This window comes from Periplaneta americana, chromosome 10 (genome assembly GCF_040183065.1).
Source record: "Periplaneta americana isolate PAMFEO1 chromosome 10, P.americana_PAMFEO1_priV1, whole genome shotgun sequence".
In the NCBI taxonomy this organism is placed as follows: Eukaryota; Metazoa; Arthropoda; class Insecta; order Blattodea; family Blattidae; genus Periplaneta; species Periplaneta americana.
The window spans coordinates 68,108,443-68,126,132 of NC_091126.1; the positions used below are offsets into that span (position 1 = coordinate 68,108,443).

Here is a 17,690-nt window from a genome sequence, read left to right on the forward strand (position 1 = left end):
ATTTTAATCTCAGAGAATTAACGAACAACGAGAGTGTATTGATTTAGTATGCAGTAATAGTACTTTAGCTTGGCAATCCATTATTTTAATAATTCATATTTTAACTATGCTCAATTGAATCGTGTTAAAATACATAAAATATATATGCAATAAATGCAGTGCTAAAAAAAAATTGGGTAATATGCGAAGCAGATTATCTTGCGCTGTTGTAAAAGTTGTTCCCTGGATCAGACGTCCTATTTTAATTATGTAATTACTTTATATTTATTTCTAACAGGTGGAGCGGAGCGAACGGGTACGGCTAGCTAACAATAAGTGAGAACTTACAATACAACAACAACAACAACAACAGCTGATAATCTGAAAGGGAACATAGTAATTTGGGGTGAATTAAAATGCAGCTTCCATTCGTTTAAAATTTCTTTAAATTTTAACTAAATATTAATGTAGATATTACCTCTAAAGGTAAATGGGGGCATGTTTCACAACGCTAACAAATTACAAATTAACAATATACAATTAACAACGGAAATATTACATATGCTTGTTAACTGTGTTTCACAATGCAATCTTATTCACTTGTATGTTTTAACGAACTTTACAAAATCGGCGAAACAAACTTACAAATACGCATAATTGGTTGAACAAAATCGCCAACGACAGTTTACAAAAATCACTAAGGATCAGAGGTAAAGTAGCTGTAATTTTAGAACTATCGATGGACATGTTTATATTTTTTTATATATATTTTATTTAGATTTTGCTACATCGGCGACAACGGAGTTTCGCGGCATGCAATTGGTCGAGCATACCAATGCATTAATTAGCCTACGACTTAACTGACGAAAGTTAGCGCGAAATTCATTCAAATAATTGATAAATAATGGATTTGACCCACGTAGTTATATGCAGTTGATAGAGCAGCTAACATGTCCATCCATTAAAATCAACTTCGCTCTCTGCTGGTCCATCAGTATATTTTATTGTTTCATCCATAACCTCGCCAACATTAGGGAACCCAGCAGGAGGAGCATAAAAATCCTTTGCCCGAGTAAGCACATTCGGTGATCAATAACCCGCCTCGAGTTTTTTCAATCTTGTAACAACATCAACTACCATGTGTGAACTTTTGCACACTGTAATCTTATAAATTCCGTTCTTATCTGCTAACGCAGGGAACTGAGAGCTACTATGCAACCAATGCAGTTCTCGCTTTGAGGTTAGGGCACCACTTTTCCCTTTCAGATGTTGCATGTGATGTCCCATATCTTGTAGGAGAGATTACAGCGAAATGGGATTCGGAACGACTTCAGAATACTGCGTAAGTAATGCCGACATTGCATTATTAAGTGATTGGTTTTCGGTGCAAAGTTTTTCTTCTTTAAGTGCGAGTATTTATTAAATACGTTCCTCGTATATAAGAACTAACGCGGTATTCTGAAGTATAGCGCGGGATTCATTCGAAACCTTTCATTAATATTCGTACAATGATACGAACGTGGCCGGAAAATTCTACGTTAGGCCTAAATGCAAAATCTTCGTCTGAGTCGCTAGAACTACTCAATAACATCACAACTGCTTCAGTGTAATTCTTAATGGTACCCTGTTACTATAAAATTGATTTTATACATATGTGTTTATTTTTTTCATTCACAATTAGAAGCTATTTCAACAGGGCTACTGTAGAAAATGTGCTAACTTCACTAGTAAAGTTTAGTTTACACGTTTGTAAAATTACTCCTTCGTTGTGAAACAAACATATCACTTGTAAAGAGCGCAAAATTTCATTCGTAAAGATTTGATTTCCTTTGTACAGTCCACCTTTACAAACAAAGATTGTGAAACAGAAGTTTACAAACAGAGTTCACAATTTCCAAAGATTGTAAACTTTGTGAAACACCCCACTGGTGAATCAGCACGCCGAGCTCGATCGAAATACAACCAGTTACTATTATTTCCCTATCGTTTTTTGACATTTGATTCCGCGTCCTACCCCTTTCATTCGTTACTAACCAACAACGCCAATAGCAGAAGGTAACGCAAAAACAGTCACCGGTTCCCCGATGCATGGCTTTCTCTCTCAATGTCAACTGAGAGTTAAAAATATTCATTATAATATGCACTTTCCACTCACTCCTCAGAATGTCTTCTTTATTTTTATTTATTTATTTATTTATTTATTTTTAAAGATATGTGAGCTACGTACTGTATGTCTGATGTTTTGCCATCGTACATTCAAATATTTATATTCACTGTACAGTACAGCGAACTGTTTATACTTACTGTACATGCTATAACTACTTCTCCCAACTCCGCTATTGCTATATTTCCTAAACTAAACGCTGATATTGAAATAACGCCTGGTCTGATAATGCAGTCTGTTTAAATTTCTACCGACCAAGTTCTGCCCTTCATCATGGGAAAACAACGAGCTTCTTTAAAGGATACAACTACTAGGACAGAGATATTTTCATTATGGAATTTGTACTACCCACTGAAATGTAGTAACTAATGGGATTTTAATTAGCCATATATGTACAGTATATTACATTCTTTACCTAAAATGTCTCTAACTTCTAGGGAGAGCGCGAGGTACGTTCACAATCCCCTGAATACATATTCCCTTCTTCGAGAAAACGCAGAGAAGTGAACCGTCTCATATAAACCCCCCCACCCCACCGAACAATACGGAGCTGCAAGTACTAAGAATTATCAATTACTCTACAATTATGCAGCGGCTCATCATCCAAGCAATAGCTGGAATAGGGAAGGGAACATAATATCCCATAAGTCCTTATTAGAACACGCTGGAAATAGTGACGTAAAAAAAAAAATCGCCAACGGCACGTGGTGTTCCCAAGCGGTCACCCATCCAAGTACTGACCACGCCCAATGTTGCTTGACTTCGGTGATCGGACGAGAACCGGTATTTTCAACATGGTATGGCCGTTGCCGATGAAACTGCGTAATCTGTAGGCACTTGAGGACGATGGGATTGGGGTGCACTCGATAAAACCTGCACTCGCTCACACACACACGTAAACTGCCTGCTTAGACTCTGTACCTAAATTACCAAGCTCGTTGGATGTCATTGGGATAGATGATAAATCTATCTATCAACGGCAGTTTGGTTACGTTTCAACGTCACACACTGCTGGATTGACACGGGATTAATAAAACAGCTAGTCGGCATTCTAAGTTAAGCCACAGGTGGATTGTTGTTCAACAGCGGAGCCTCCTTTCAACCACATGGTTGTGGAACTGTAGTCGGATTTTCGACATCATTTTCATGCCATACTACGGAACTTCACACAAACTTCAATTCACTTCTTGCACCGGCGGCTACTACGAATGGACTGAAGCTCGCTACTGACTAGGGGGGGGGGGGACATTTGTCTCTTGATGGATTACGTGACAGATATATAAAGTATCAGTCGTATGTTATGAACCCGAGTTTCAATAAAGATAGATTACCCGTATGTCCACAGATTCTCAGTAGTGGCCTGCGGAAGGATTATGACCGCGGTCGACAAGTTACCTTCTAAGTTGTTTTCCCTCAACAATTAATGCTGCCAAGTGAGTAGGAATGACACCGCGCTCTCATATAAGTCGTACGAAACTATTAAGGAAACGAATTTGCCTCGTGGATCCAAGTCTCCCATGGACTGCCTATAATGTATTATCTATCCTAGAAGTGTTATCGGGGTGATTATTTAAATTTTCACTCGGTGGGAAACGCTGTTGTTCTTCATTCATCTACTCTGTTATGAATAACTTGTGGCCCTTAAAAGGGCCGGTTGCTGATTCCCTAGCAAGCACTCCCGCTTACTTGGAACTAGTGTATTTTGTGACGGCCTTGGTCCCTTCACTGACGGCGTGCTTGGCCAGCTCACCGGGTAGCAGGAGACGGACGGCTGTCTGGATCTCCCGACTGGTGATGGTCGACCGCTTGTTGTAATGCGCGAGCCGCGAAGCTTCCGCGGCGATGCGCTCGAAGATGTCGTTAACGAAGCTGTTCATGATGCTCATAGCCTTTGAACTGATTCCCGTGTCTGGGTGAACTTGTTTCAGAACCTTGTAGATGTAAATGGCGTAGCTCTCCTTCCTCTTGCGCTTCTTCTTCTTATCGCCCTTCGAAATATTCTTCTGGGCCTTGCCGGCCTTCTTGGCAGCCTTTCCGGAAGCTTTGGGGGGCATGGTGCTCGTCTGATGATGAGCCCGGAGGGAGAAAAATATTTAAGTCGCAGGGACAATGCCGTACTGCCTTCCCAGTGCGAGCCAATAGAAACAGCGCAAACGTTTGTGACTTTACGATTGGTCCGCTGTCGATTATTGACGTTGGCGTAAAAGTGAAGGTTACCGTCGGGCCCTGCATCATTTTGGGCGAGGCGTCGTTCTTGTAGTTAAACAGCTGCAAGTAGGAGTAGCATCATGTCGGGTCGTGGAAAGGGAGGCAAGGTGAAGGGAAAGTCAAAGTCTCGATCCAGCCGTGCTGGGTTGCAGTTCCCGGTAGGCCGTATCCACCGTCTTTTGCGTAAGGGCAATTACGCAGAGCGAGTTGGTGCCGGTGCGCCAGTCTACCTGGCCGCGGTGATGGAGTACCTGGCGGCCGAAGTTCTCGAGTTGGCTGGCAACGCAGCTCGTGACAACAAGAAGACTAGGATCATTCCTCGTCACTTACAGCTCGCCATTCGCAACGACGAGGAGCTGAACAAACTCCTGTCCGGCGTCACCATCGCCCAGGGTGGTGTGTTGCCCAACATCCAGGCGGTTCTCCTCCCGAAGAAAACCGAGAAGAAGGCTTAAGCCCCTTCTCCGTAAAACGGCCCTTTTAAGGGCCCCACTAACCTCACAAAAGTCAGAAATAGCCAGTATTGTTAATCCTCTCTCACGGCTTCGTAATGTAATTTCATTACGCGTGTCAACTTTCTCTCTCTCTCTATACCGGTGGGCTGATTTAATATCATCATTCTGTAATTTTGTGCTCTGAACGATGTCGTTGTCCCAGGTTCGCACTGAAGTACTTGAAACCGTTGTACATTTACTAGGCTATTGTGTGATAACACATTATACTGATGCATATAGAAAGGTTTCATTATTATTATATAATTTAACACAATACGAGTTAAATTAGATGATGATGCCAAGGTACATAGTTGGCTTCGAAATTTATGTAATATATTTCTATCATATTAGAGTAATGGAGATTATCGTGAAAATAATCACAAGTCCCCTTCTTTGGTGCCCATCGTGGTTTTAGACATATACGTTTGAATATACTAGTTTACTTTACTACATACTACGAATGAAACTAATTTTGAATAAGAAATCGATAACTGGTGAACAACTTACGGCGTTATAATAGAGTTCCTAATGCGTTTGTTTGTTGGTGCACATATTGGCCGCACGCGCAGGAACCCCAATACTGAGATGATGACATGACCTTCTCGTAGGAATCGAAGGCTTTGACAATTTGCGTTCGAATTTCCCCTCTCTCTGTCGTTTCGTTCGAACCGAAATGACGCAAGCTATACGTGGAAGTTGTCTGACAGGACGAAGTCCTGTGTTCTGACATGCGATGTGTACCTCTTCTCCCCAGTGTTTACCACACTGGATTCCTATGACCTAAAAGTTGGCATTGCAAAAACGTGGTGATGTGATGTTCAGTATGTGTCAATCCCCTCGGTTCCTTGTTACGGTCTGGTGAGCATTGCCTACCTGCGTTGTCATATTACCCACCAATTCTTCGGACAGTGATTATTGACTTACAGAAGTTTACAGTAACAGGTAACATAATCCGAGGAGCAAGGCTTCACAGAGGAATCCGGTCTTTCCACTTGATATACCAAGCGTTGGGGTCAGACCCATTTGAAAAACGGAGAGGCATTTCTTACAACGTCTTTTGCTGATACTGAAGTGCCCCTACGAAATAAGTTCTGTTTTCCGCACTGGCCTGTTGAGCTAGTGGTCACACAGTAAAGGTGAATTAAATTAATCTCGACAACTACTGCCCTTTTTAGACGGATTTTATGGCCCTGAAAAGGGCCGTTTTGCCGACGGATTCGGCAGCAGACGTGTGTAGGCAGTCTAACCGCCGAACCCGTAGAGAGTCCTCCCCTGCCTCTTCAAGGCGTATACCACGTCCATGGCCGTGACTGTCTTCCGCTTCGCGTGCTCGGTGTATGTTACAGCGTCACGGATTACGTTCTCCAGAAAGACCTTGAGAACACCTCTCGTCTCCTCGTAGATGAGGCCGGAGATACGCTTTACGCCTCCACGTCGGGCGAGACGACGAATGGCCGGCTTCGTGATGCCCTGAATATTATCTCGGAGAACCTTCCTGTGGCGCTTCGCTCCACCTTTGCCAAGACCCTTGCCTCCCTTGCCGCGTCCAGTCATGTTGCTCGTGTGACGAAGGTTAAAAGTGATCTCGACGGCTCAGCTCAAGCTCAAAGTTGTTTGCCCAAAGGGCAACCTGTTTTAGGGTCTTACATATGCCCTCTTCAGGTTACGATGTTTTGTCTGTAGCGACAGTTGAGGCGTGGTCCCGGCTAGGCTTCGCTCGTTGGACTCTCTACGGGTCAGCGTCTTCTCCGCTCACACCAGGCTGCTGCGTAGGCCTTGGATGCTGTTATCTTGTAGATTTATGTGGCTGGATGAAGCTGTTGTCTGTGTTGGTTGTGGTTTACTTTTGTCGCGCGGCCCTATGAAGGGCCGCTGTTGGTTGCTTGTCTGTGGTTGGTCGTGTCACGTTTCAGTGGTGCTAGTGATAGTTGTAGTTTGTTACCCACAAAGTGGTGAGCAACTTGTCTGCGTAAGAGCCGTCTTGCTGTCTGGTTAGCTGTTGCTAAAGTCGTTCGTCTTGTCTTGGGTTGGGCGTCTGTCGTGAGGAGTGAAATTGTGAACATCACAATTTCATCTCGCAGTCTGTTGATCTGTTGGTCGATGTAGCTTTCTATTTTCTGCATTGCAGAATTTAGAGCTGCTGCTACGATTTGTTCGGTGTTAGTCTGTGTAGGTTCCGTTGTTGGTTCTGTCGTTGTCGGGTTTACCGCACTGGCGTACGATATTCCAGGTCTTGGTTCGGGAAGTTGGATTGGACTGGATTGTGAGGGTTTAGGAATTGGTGGAGGGATCTGTTGGGGTGTTTGAACCGGGATGTGGGTTGGAGTTTGTTGGGTTGGGTTATGTCGGGGGTAGTTTGGACAGCGTGCTTGGCCCGTATAGTGGGTATCGCTCTTGCAGCTGGCGCAGAACTTGACTTGGTTGTCTGGTGGGTGTTTGCAGTGGACGGGATTTTTTCCGCAAGTGAAACACGTCTTGTCGTTTCGGCAGTCGGTTTTGTCATGTCCATACTGGGCGCAGTTCTGACACGGTCTGTGGAATACTGTCTCGTGGGCTGGCTCGACTTTGTAATTACGTCCGGCTATGTTGATTCCACATAGAAGTTGGTCGGCTGTGGTCACGTCTTGTACTATAAGTCGAACCATCTGCGTCGGCTGGTTAGTCTGGGCGGAGGTTATTCTAGAGATGCGCTTGATTCCAGGGAACTTTTCCCGTAGAATCTGCAACAATTCGTCCTCCGGGATCTGGGTGCCGACATTCTTCATGACGACACTGATCTCTCGGTTTCGTGGAAGTCTTTGTCCTTGGTGAGATGGTGTATGGACGATGAAAAGTTGTGCGGACGGTCCAAAAGTTCTGGCCGGTATGGCTTTAACAAATCGTTCCGCCTCGTCAATCGTCGGGAAGGTAAGTGTCGTCGTTCCTGTAGAGTAGGCCCAGTATTGTCTCGGAGTTTCCATGTTTAAGTTGTTCTGTCTTATAAGCTTCTGGATGAACAGTGGGTTATTGTTGTCAGTCGTGTGTCTAGTGATTTTCACAGTCGTTCTGCTCTTGAGTCGTTCACTTGCGGCTGTGGTGTCTCGGTCTGGTGGTGGTGTGGGTGCAAGGGAATTCTGGGGAGCAGGTTGTGGACTGGGCGTGACCTTCTCGGCTGCCGTGGTCGAAACGGCGCTCGCGGTTGGTCGAGTCTTCTTCTTGCGCCGTGACTTGGCGTTCTGCCAGTCTTGGTCTACCTCTCCTTCGGATTCATTTGAACCTTCAGAAGAGGCAGATTCACTCGTGGTGTAAAAGTACGAGTCCTGGATGTGTTGCAGTGGAGGGGTTTCGGGTCTGGTGGGTTCAGAGGAAGGACCTTCTGAGGGCCGGTCGGGTTTCACGGATCGGGATGGTGCAGGAGGATCAGTCGGTAGCGTCCAAGGTCCTTGTAGAGTTGCGGTCGGTGGCGCAATGTAGCGGGCTTTCTTCCCGAATTGCTTTGGGTCGGGTCTCGTAGCTTTCTGTAGTTTGAGTCGTGTCGAGAATGTGAACACTCTCGTTCTTGGTCCAAGTGTCAATGTGTCGGCTCGATGAGGAGGTTGGAGCGTCGCTAGTAAGTCTGGGTCAGCGTCTTCGACCATTACTGATCGGTTCGCTCTTTCAGACGGCCAGTTTTTTAGTTCGGTCCACGGGTCTAGTGTTGTCAATTTAGTCTGTAGCGTAGTGGTCTCATGGGAGTCAGTTGTAGGTTGGTCGAGTGTAGTCCCAGTCGTGGTAGTGTGAGTCTTCTTTTTCTTCTTTCCCTTCTTCGTAGTTGTCGGAACGATGAAAAGTTGCCCGCCGTGATCGTCCGTGACGACTGCTGCGTCAGGTGGTTGTCGCGGCGGTCCGCGCCCGCCGCTGCTGGTGCTCATCTCAAGGCCAAACTGCGATGCTGTGACGCGAAGTTCTCGGAGATGCAGTGGAGCCTCTGTTGTACGTCTCTGTACCTCGTCCGTCGGCAGAATGATCTCCTCTCGACGGCGGGTCATTTTTTGGTTTATATACTAAAACCCGCGGACCAATCACATTACGGAAGGGGCGTGGCTTCTCAACGGGCGAAGACATAAATACCCCTCTTGGGGGCAGCGGGCGCGACTGTATTGCGTCAACTTGGGTTGCGAGGACGAAGGAGTAAGCGATGGCACGTACGAAGCAAACTGCGCGTAAGTCCACGGGAGGCAAGGCTCCACGAAAGCAGCTGGCAACGAAGGCCGCTAGGAAGAGCGCACCGGCTACTGGAGGCGTGAAGAAACCCCATCGATACCGACCTGGTACAGTTGCTCTTCGCGAGATCCGTCGTTACCAGAAGAGCACCGAGCTCCTCATCCGCAAGCTGCCTTTCCAGCGCTTGGTGCGTGAAATCGCTCAGGATTTCAAAACCGACCTCCGTTTCCAGAGCTCAGCCGTAATGGCCTTGCAGGAGGCAAGCGAGGCATACCTCGTCGGTCTCTTCGAGGATACCAACCTTTGCGCCATCCACGCCAAGCGCGTGACCATTATGCCCAAGGATATTCAGCTGGCTAGGCGCATCCGCGGCGAGAGGGCTTGAATTAACAAAGGTACTCCTGCCCGCAAAAAGGCCCTTTTCAGGGCCACTAGTTATTTCTCGGAAGAGCCGGTTGTACCGTACTCCAGGTCTCGTTCCTACTACCCTCAGTTCAAGGTCACCTCAATAATATAAATGGTTTCTCCCTTTCCATTCCTCACCGTATCAGCATTTTCCCACAGCCTGTTTGACAAATATCGCAATGTATCCTATAGGTTAATAAACAATTTTTTAATAGAACGATGGATAACAAAGTTTCTTAGGAAAATTAAAAAAAAATTTCACAGTTCTATAATATTGCACATTATATATATTTACCAAATTAAGGGTTAACGCCGCCGGGACGAGTGATCCTCCGTCCGACCGATCACAAGCGCCAAGGCTCAAAGTGGTCCAGAAAGCAAATCTAGCTGGACTAAAAATGTGACATATTTCCATGAAACTTCGCACTATAGTCACTACTGTATAAGAGGAGAAACTACCCCTTTATAGACGATGCGTTTTGACAAAAATTAGTGACTTGTCTCATATATAATATATTGTTTTAATGAAACTTTACACAGTACTTACATGTAGCTCGTTTATACTATATTGGATACAAAATGTGATTATGATTGTATAAGAGTAGCTACTTGTCTCCTATCTAACATTTTTTACTTTCACGAAACTATAACTGTGACTCATTATTTTCGATAGTACAGACGTGGTCTGCTTAGGAAAGGACAAGCGGAAGACTGTGACCTTTGTGACCTCGGGTGGGTATTACGATAACATTTATAACCGTCACCCTGATAAGCATCCGAGCAGCTTATTTCACAAAAGGAGTTTGAATACAAACAATTCCTTCAATCTACTACGATTATTACAATAACTGATTTCATTAATCTCCTCTCTTCTTTAGCAAAATATAAATTACCTTCAATTGGTCGATTCAGCAAACTTGTTCATAAAACTTATCGCTATTGCGTCACGTTTCGCAATTTTTCTAAAGTAAAAACAAAAACACGAACAAACGCCTACTCCTTTAACCTCATCGCTCTCTTATCTCTAGAATCCCGGGGGGTAGAGAACCTGAATTCTCTGTGGTGTGAAACAAAGCAACCCGCAGGAGCAATGACACGTTCAATTGTCCTAATAATAGAAAAAAAATTACACGTCATTTAGTGTATTCAGAACATTTTTACAGGACCGTGTAGGATATTCACTCTCCTGTCGAATAGTTTCGGCGGCTGGTAGGCGATACGCATTAATTAAAATAATACTTGCGTACCTTGTTCAGGACAGTGACTGTGCTACTTTCTTTCTTTCTTTCTTTCTTTCTTTCTTTCTTTCTTTCTTTCTTTCTTTCTTTCCTTTATTTGTAGCTTATTGATGACACCAGATGCCATAACGGAAATGCCGTGATGGTATGTTTGTTTAATATTCAAAATCAAGTGACAGACGCTATTTGACTTTGCGGTGGAGGGGATAGGGACCTGATCTCGGATGTTCCGAGAGATGCCGGCGCACAGTTGTCCAGAACGCAAAACTATGTAAGAAAATCAACTTCATCATAACCGAAGTTTAAGTAATATCTAGGCTTAAACAAAAGCTAGGCATTGTGCACAACAACATACAAAACATCAATATCAGTAAGAGGTGGGACAAAACATGAGTTTTTTTTTTTTTTTTTTTTTTTTTTTTTTTTTTTTTTTTTTTTTTTTTTTTAAGTCACGCTCTTCAGTTGATTTTTGTTCGTGGGGTCAGTGGCTGTTTTATATTGTTAAACCTTCCCTTATGGAGGTCATAGGACAAGATGTGTACTTTCATTTAATACGCGAAAAGCAATCTATAATACGTTAGCATTCATTTAATTGGCACGTTTACTGAGATTTGTGCAACTAGTTTTTTTTTTTTTTTTTTTTTTTTACGACATATTTAACAGGCTGTGCATTACAAGTAAACCTGAGTTAACTTTCAATTCTTCTACCCACACATTAATCAAATATTAAACTCTATACGGCTTAAAATTTAGCTGCTACATCCTGCAAACTTAGATGTTATATTCATCTCTTGGTGGCGCTTTACGAATTCGACAGCAGCCACTTTTCAGAGTCTGGATGAAGGAGCTTAATTTCTCCAAGAAAAATTCAACACTTCTTGAACATATAATGAACAACTAAATTATGGAGTATATCCATGAATCTAGCATTTTGTTACCAACTGCGAAAAATATGGCAGGCTAGTCATCTTTTAGGAGCATAATTTCTATTAAAACATTAAAAATTATCAGAAACACTAATTTTTCCCTAATTCCCTAATTACACGAGCATAATTCGTTTTTGCATAGATGCGTATAAAATTTCATGGAAATATGTTACATAGGGGAGAAATTATTAACTCTGTATAAATGTAGCCTCTAAACACAAGAAGTAGATTCCCATATAAAAACCATTATCTGAATTTATGCTACCTGTAACTATACTGTGTGAAATATAATGTAAATATTTCAGTTAAGATAGAAATTATTAATTTAGTCTATAAAGCACTTCCGATACAACTCTTCACACAATAATAATAATAATAATAATAATAATAATAATAATAATAATAATTATAGTAATAGTAATAATAATAATAAGAAGAAGAAGAAGAAGAAGAAGAAGAAGAATACACACTCGCCCGAATACAGAAATGTGAAGGGTCAGCAGGACAGAGTATTTGAGAATCATATCATATCATATCATAATATATATTCCTTACATTCATGTTAACAACCCTTAAATGTGCAAAACTTCATATCTCACACTAGTTTATTAAAAAAGGTCGGACTGTAAAGAAAACAACTATCGCAATTTTCATATTTTAAGATTCCCTGCAGTTTATACAATTTCATTTATACCACTTAGGATGTATTCATTAAGGATATGCTAATTTTTAATGAAACACACACACACACACACACACACACACATCTATTATACTAAACATAAACCCACAAGAGAAAACAATACTTGTATTAACTGTAAACATTTTTCTTCCTTTCTTTATTTTTAGCAGAATCCTCCATTTCACCCTTTATCTCACTAGATGCGCTTCCCGCAGACATTCTTCATTATATGTTTCACACACCACTTCGTAACACTTGCAGCGGTTGACTTTTGTTTTCTTGTCTTTTTCTCTAGGGTATATTGTACATAGTGCTCGGTATCGGTGCTCGTTCACGTGATATTTTACCTTTGTTTTTCTTGCTAACTCCTGCCAATTTTTCTGATATTTCCCGTAGTTGATTGGTCAAGTACTGCGGATTGATTCCCGGTTATAACAAACACACCTACACTACATTCCAATGATTTCTGACTCGTTACTGCACATTTTAGAAACACTGTACGGAAGCACACGCAGTCTCTCGTAAATCAACAGGTTACAACAGAGACTTACACTTGCAAACGCGTGGGGATTTCAGAAAATTTCTTACTATTTCAGTACCTTTAACTGTACAACAGATTTTGTTTTCTCGAAAAAGAAAGGTCAACGTTACTATTGACAAAAGACAGAAACGTACGATTACAATACCTTTATTTTAAACAATCTTAGAGGTGGTCTGGGAATTCCTAAACTCACCACGCGACTACTTAACCCTAGACAGGTAATCATCACTGTACTCATGTTAAAGGTAAGCATTCGTAATTTTTACTACTCACATTTTAATTAACTGAAATCAACTCAATATCACACATTTAACAACTTTTACACTTTTCGTAGCCATTAGTGTTCATTTAATTTTAAGTTTGTCATAAAGTCTTTACGTTCATGTTATTGTCCTATTTACAATTAGTGCAAACAACAGCGCGATGTTCTCTGCAGAACCCCTTTTTGCAAAGTCCACAAAATGTTGTCATCATTCTCCTCTTCTTTGCAGGACATTTATAGCAAACAGTACGTTCACCATCTGGCTGCATTACCTGGCATTGTTGTTGCACAGCAATGTTCAGATGTTCTTCAATTGTTGCCCGCAGAGATCGGTGTAAAGTAGGACGTGCAAAGCGGTGCTGCATCCACGGTTTTGTCAGCTCTTCACACAATTGGAAAATGAATTGTTTTCTTGATATTGTTTTCTGAGTTCTTCTAACTATAAATTATCCATGAATTTATACTTGCAATATTTAGCATGTTGTAAAATATTGCTAGTGGCCAGCGCCTCGTCTTTCTATTGCAGGAAAGATTGTGGCACATTTGACATAGTGTATCTACACCACCTTTAGTCCCATTGTAAATAATAATAATAATAATAATAATAATAATAATAAAGGCTTTACATATAACGTGTTGCTTACTGTTGTCATTGCAGTCCACGTCGGTGGGGGTGGGGGGGTTTCTTTCTCCTCCTCCTTCCTCTAAAAAGAGCAGTTACCAGGGTCTAAGGAAGTGAATGCCCTTTTCTTTCTGGGCTCATCCCTACATTTGTCTTAGCTCCTTAGGGAAAACCACGGAAAACCCTCAGGCTTGCGAATAGACTGAATGAATGAGAGGAGAAACTTTAAAGGTACGTGAAAACACGTCCATGCAAGGGAGTTGGGACTGTGAAAAATTGAATATGTGAAATCCAAGACTGTATTTGCCAGGCGAGCAAAGATGAAGAAGAAGAAAGGCTTACGTATGACGTGTGGCTTACTGTTGTCATTGCAGTCCGCGTCGGCCAGCGGTGGGAGGGGGGGGGGGTCAATATACCTGCACATATCAGTTCAAATTATAAAAACCTCTTAATGCTACTGCGGTACTATTCCATTGCCGAACACAATATGAAGAAATTAGCAGATCCCTGAACTGAACTCTTATTACTCTGAAATTACCGCGCAGTACAATTATAGCTATGACGCATTGCAAGCGTTAGTCACCATATCGATTTGCTAAGCAAATTTAATCCCTTTAGAGCATGTCCCCCCCCCCTCCTCCTCCATATCAGCCAACAACATACTGGATGAAGAAGACTCCTGCAAAAGGGACGAATTAAGATTTAATTTTATTTTAATGATAGACTAACATTGCAAAGTTCCAAAATAATTTTTTGCATTCCTTCATTACACTAGTCGTACAAAATTGCGGTCGTATCTCGTACTATCTATACTAATAATAAATCTGTAGCCGAAATTTTTCTGGTAAGTTTCGATTTTCCAAAAGTAATTGGTCCTAACATATATAATTAACCACCCTGAAACCGAAAATCGCATTTTTGAAATTTTTGTTTGTATGTCTGTCTGTATGTTTGTTACCTTTTCACGCGATAATGGCTGAACCGATTTATATGAAAACTGGAATATAAATTAAGTTTGTTGTAACTTAGATTTTAGGCTATATGGCATTCGAAATACATTATTTAAAAGGGGAGTTATAAGGGGGCCTGAATTAAATAAATCGAAATATCTCGCTTATTATTGATATTTGAGAAAAAATGTTACATAACAGATGTTCCTTTAAAAATGATTTCCGTTAAGTTTTATTTTTTTACAACATTTTGATAGGACTGATATTTAATGAGATAAATGAGTTTTAAAATTAAAATAACGCTATCTAAGACGGTGCAATGAATTAAGAACAAATGACTTCGTCTATAAGGGGCCTTGGACAACAACAATCGAAACAGGGGCCTTGGACATCAACAAACAATCGAAAGCTATTAAACATAGCCTACAGGGAATGTTTCTGTGTTTGTATGAAGTAATATCACAAGCTCGTAAATTAACTGATTTGTATAATTAGTTATTATTTCACCATTGGAAACTGTAGTTTCTCTAGATGGACATAATGCTATAATGTTATTACAGTAACGTCTGAGTAAATCGAGGACAGGTAAGATTAAAATAGCTTCTTATGCACAGAAAATTTGATAGGCTATTTTGTACATTCGTTTTCTGTATTTCTTAAAATAATATTTATGTACACGCATTTTAATCTCAGAGAATTAACGAACAACGAGAGTGTATTGATTTAGTATGCAGTAATAGTACTTTAGCTTGGCAATCCATTATTTTAATAATTCATATTTTAACTATGCTCAATTGAATCGTGTTAAAATACATAAAATATATATGCAATAAATGCAGTGCTAAAAAAAAATTGGGTAATATGCGAAGCAGATTATCTTGCGCTGTTGTAAAAGTTGTTCCCTGGATCAGACGTCCTATTTTAATTATGTAATTACTTTATATTTATTTCTAACAGGTGGAGCGGAGCGAACGGGTACGGCTAGCTAACAATAAGTGAGAACTTACAATACAACAACAACAACAACAACAGCTGATAATCTGAAAGGGAACATAGTAATTTGGGGTGAATTAAAATGCAGCTTCCATTCGTTTAAAATTTCTTTAAATTTTAACTAAATATTAATGTAGATATTACCTCTAAAGGTAAATGGGGGCATGTTTCACAACGCTAACAAATTACAAATTAACAATATACAATTAACAACGGAAATATTACATATGCTTGTTAACTGTGTTTCACAATGCAATCTTATTCACTTGTATGTTTTAACGAACTTTACAAAATCGGCGAAACAAACTTACAAATACGCATAATTGGTTGAACAAAATCGCCAACGACAGTTTACAAAAATCACTAAGGATCAGAGGTAAAGTAGCTGTAATTTTAGAACTATCGATGGACATGTTTATATTTTTTTATATATATTTTATTTAGATTTTGCTACATCGGCGACAACGGAGTTTCGCGGCATGCAATTGGTCGAGCATACCAATGCATTAATTAGCCTACGACTTAACTGACGAAAGTTAGCGCGAAATTCATTCAAATAATTGATAAATAATGGATTTGACCCACGTAGTTATATGCAGTTGATAGAGCAGCTAACATGTCCATCCATTAAAATCAACTTCGCTCTCTGCTGGTCCATCAGTATATTTTATTGTTTCATCCATAACCTCGCCAACATTAGGGAACCCAGCAGGAGGAGCATAAAAATCCTTTGCCCGAGTAAGCACATTCGGTGATCAATAACCCGCCTCGAGTTTTTTCAATCTTGTAACAACATCAACTACCATGTGTGAACTTTTGCACACTGTAATCTTATAAATTCCGTTCTTATCTGCTAACGCAGGGAACTGAGAGCTACTATGCAACCAATGCAGTTCTCGCTTTGAGGTTAGGGCACCACTTTTCCCTTTCAGATGTTGCATGTGATGTCCCATATCTTGTAGGAGAGATTACAGCGAAATGGGATTCGGAACGACTTCAGAATACTGCGTAAGTAATGCCGACATTGCATTATTAAGTGATTGGTTTTCGGTGCAAAGTTTTTCTTCTTTAAGTGCGAGTATTTATTAAATACGTTCCTCGTATATAAGAACTAACGCGGTATTCTGAAGTATAGCGCGGGATTCATTCGAAACCTTTCATTAATATTCGTACAATGATACGAACGTGGCCGGAAAATTCTACGTTAGGCCTAAATGCAAAATCTTCGTCTGAGTCGCTAGAACTACTCAATAACATCACAACTGCTTCAGTGTAATTCTTAATGGTACCCTGTTACTATAAAATTGATTTTATACATATGTGTTTATTTTTTTCATTCACAATTAGAAGCTATTTCAACAGGGCTACTGTAGAAAATGTGCTAACTTCACTAGTAAAGTTTAGTTTACACGTTTGTAAAATTACTCCTTCGTTGTGAAACAAACATATCACTTGTAAAGAGCGCAAAATTTCATTCGTAAAGATTTGATTTCCTTTGTACAGTCCACCTTTACAAACAAAGATTGTGAAACAGAAGTTTACAAACAGAGTTCACAATTTCCAAAGATTGTAAACTTTGTGAAACACCCCACTGGTGAATCAGCACGCCGAGCTCGATCGAAATACAACCAGTTACTATTATTTCCCTATCGTTTTTTGACATTTGATTCCGCGTCCTACCCCTTTCATTCGTTACTAACCAACAACGCCAATAGCAGAAGGTAACGCAAAAACAGTCACCGGTTCCCCGATGCATGGCTTTCTCTCTCAATGTCAACTGAGAGTTAAAAATATTCATTATAATATGCACTTTCCACTCACTCCTCAGAATGTCTTCTTTATTTTTATTTATTTATTTATTTATTTATTTTTAAAGATATGTGAGCTACGTACTGTATGTCTGATGTTTTGCCATCGTACATTCAAATATTTATATTCACTGTACAGTACAGCGAACTGTTTATACTTACTGTACATGCTATAACTACTTCTCCCAACTCCGCTATTGCTATATTTCCTAAACTAAACGCTGATATTGAAATAA

General features: G+C 40.8%; 1 protein-coding gene and 1 non-coding gene across 3 annotated transcripts in view; one reads left to right on the top strand and one right to left on the bottom strand.

Annotated features, from left to right (window-relative positions):
- Positions 1-17,690, top strand: part of cher (filamin protein cher) — a 1,020,924-nt gene that overhangs the window by 517,228 nt on the left and 486,006 nt on the right. The gene's annotated exons all lie outside the window — the stretch shown is intronic.
- LOC138708255 (5S ribosomal RNA) lies at positions 2,836-2,954 on the bottom strand. The gene has a single exon (XR_011334661.1). It is a non-coding gene; the product is annotated as a 5S ribosomal RNA (ribosomal RNA).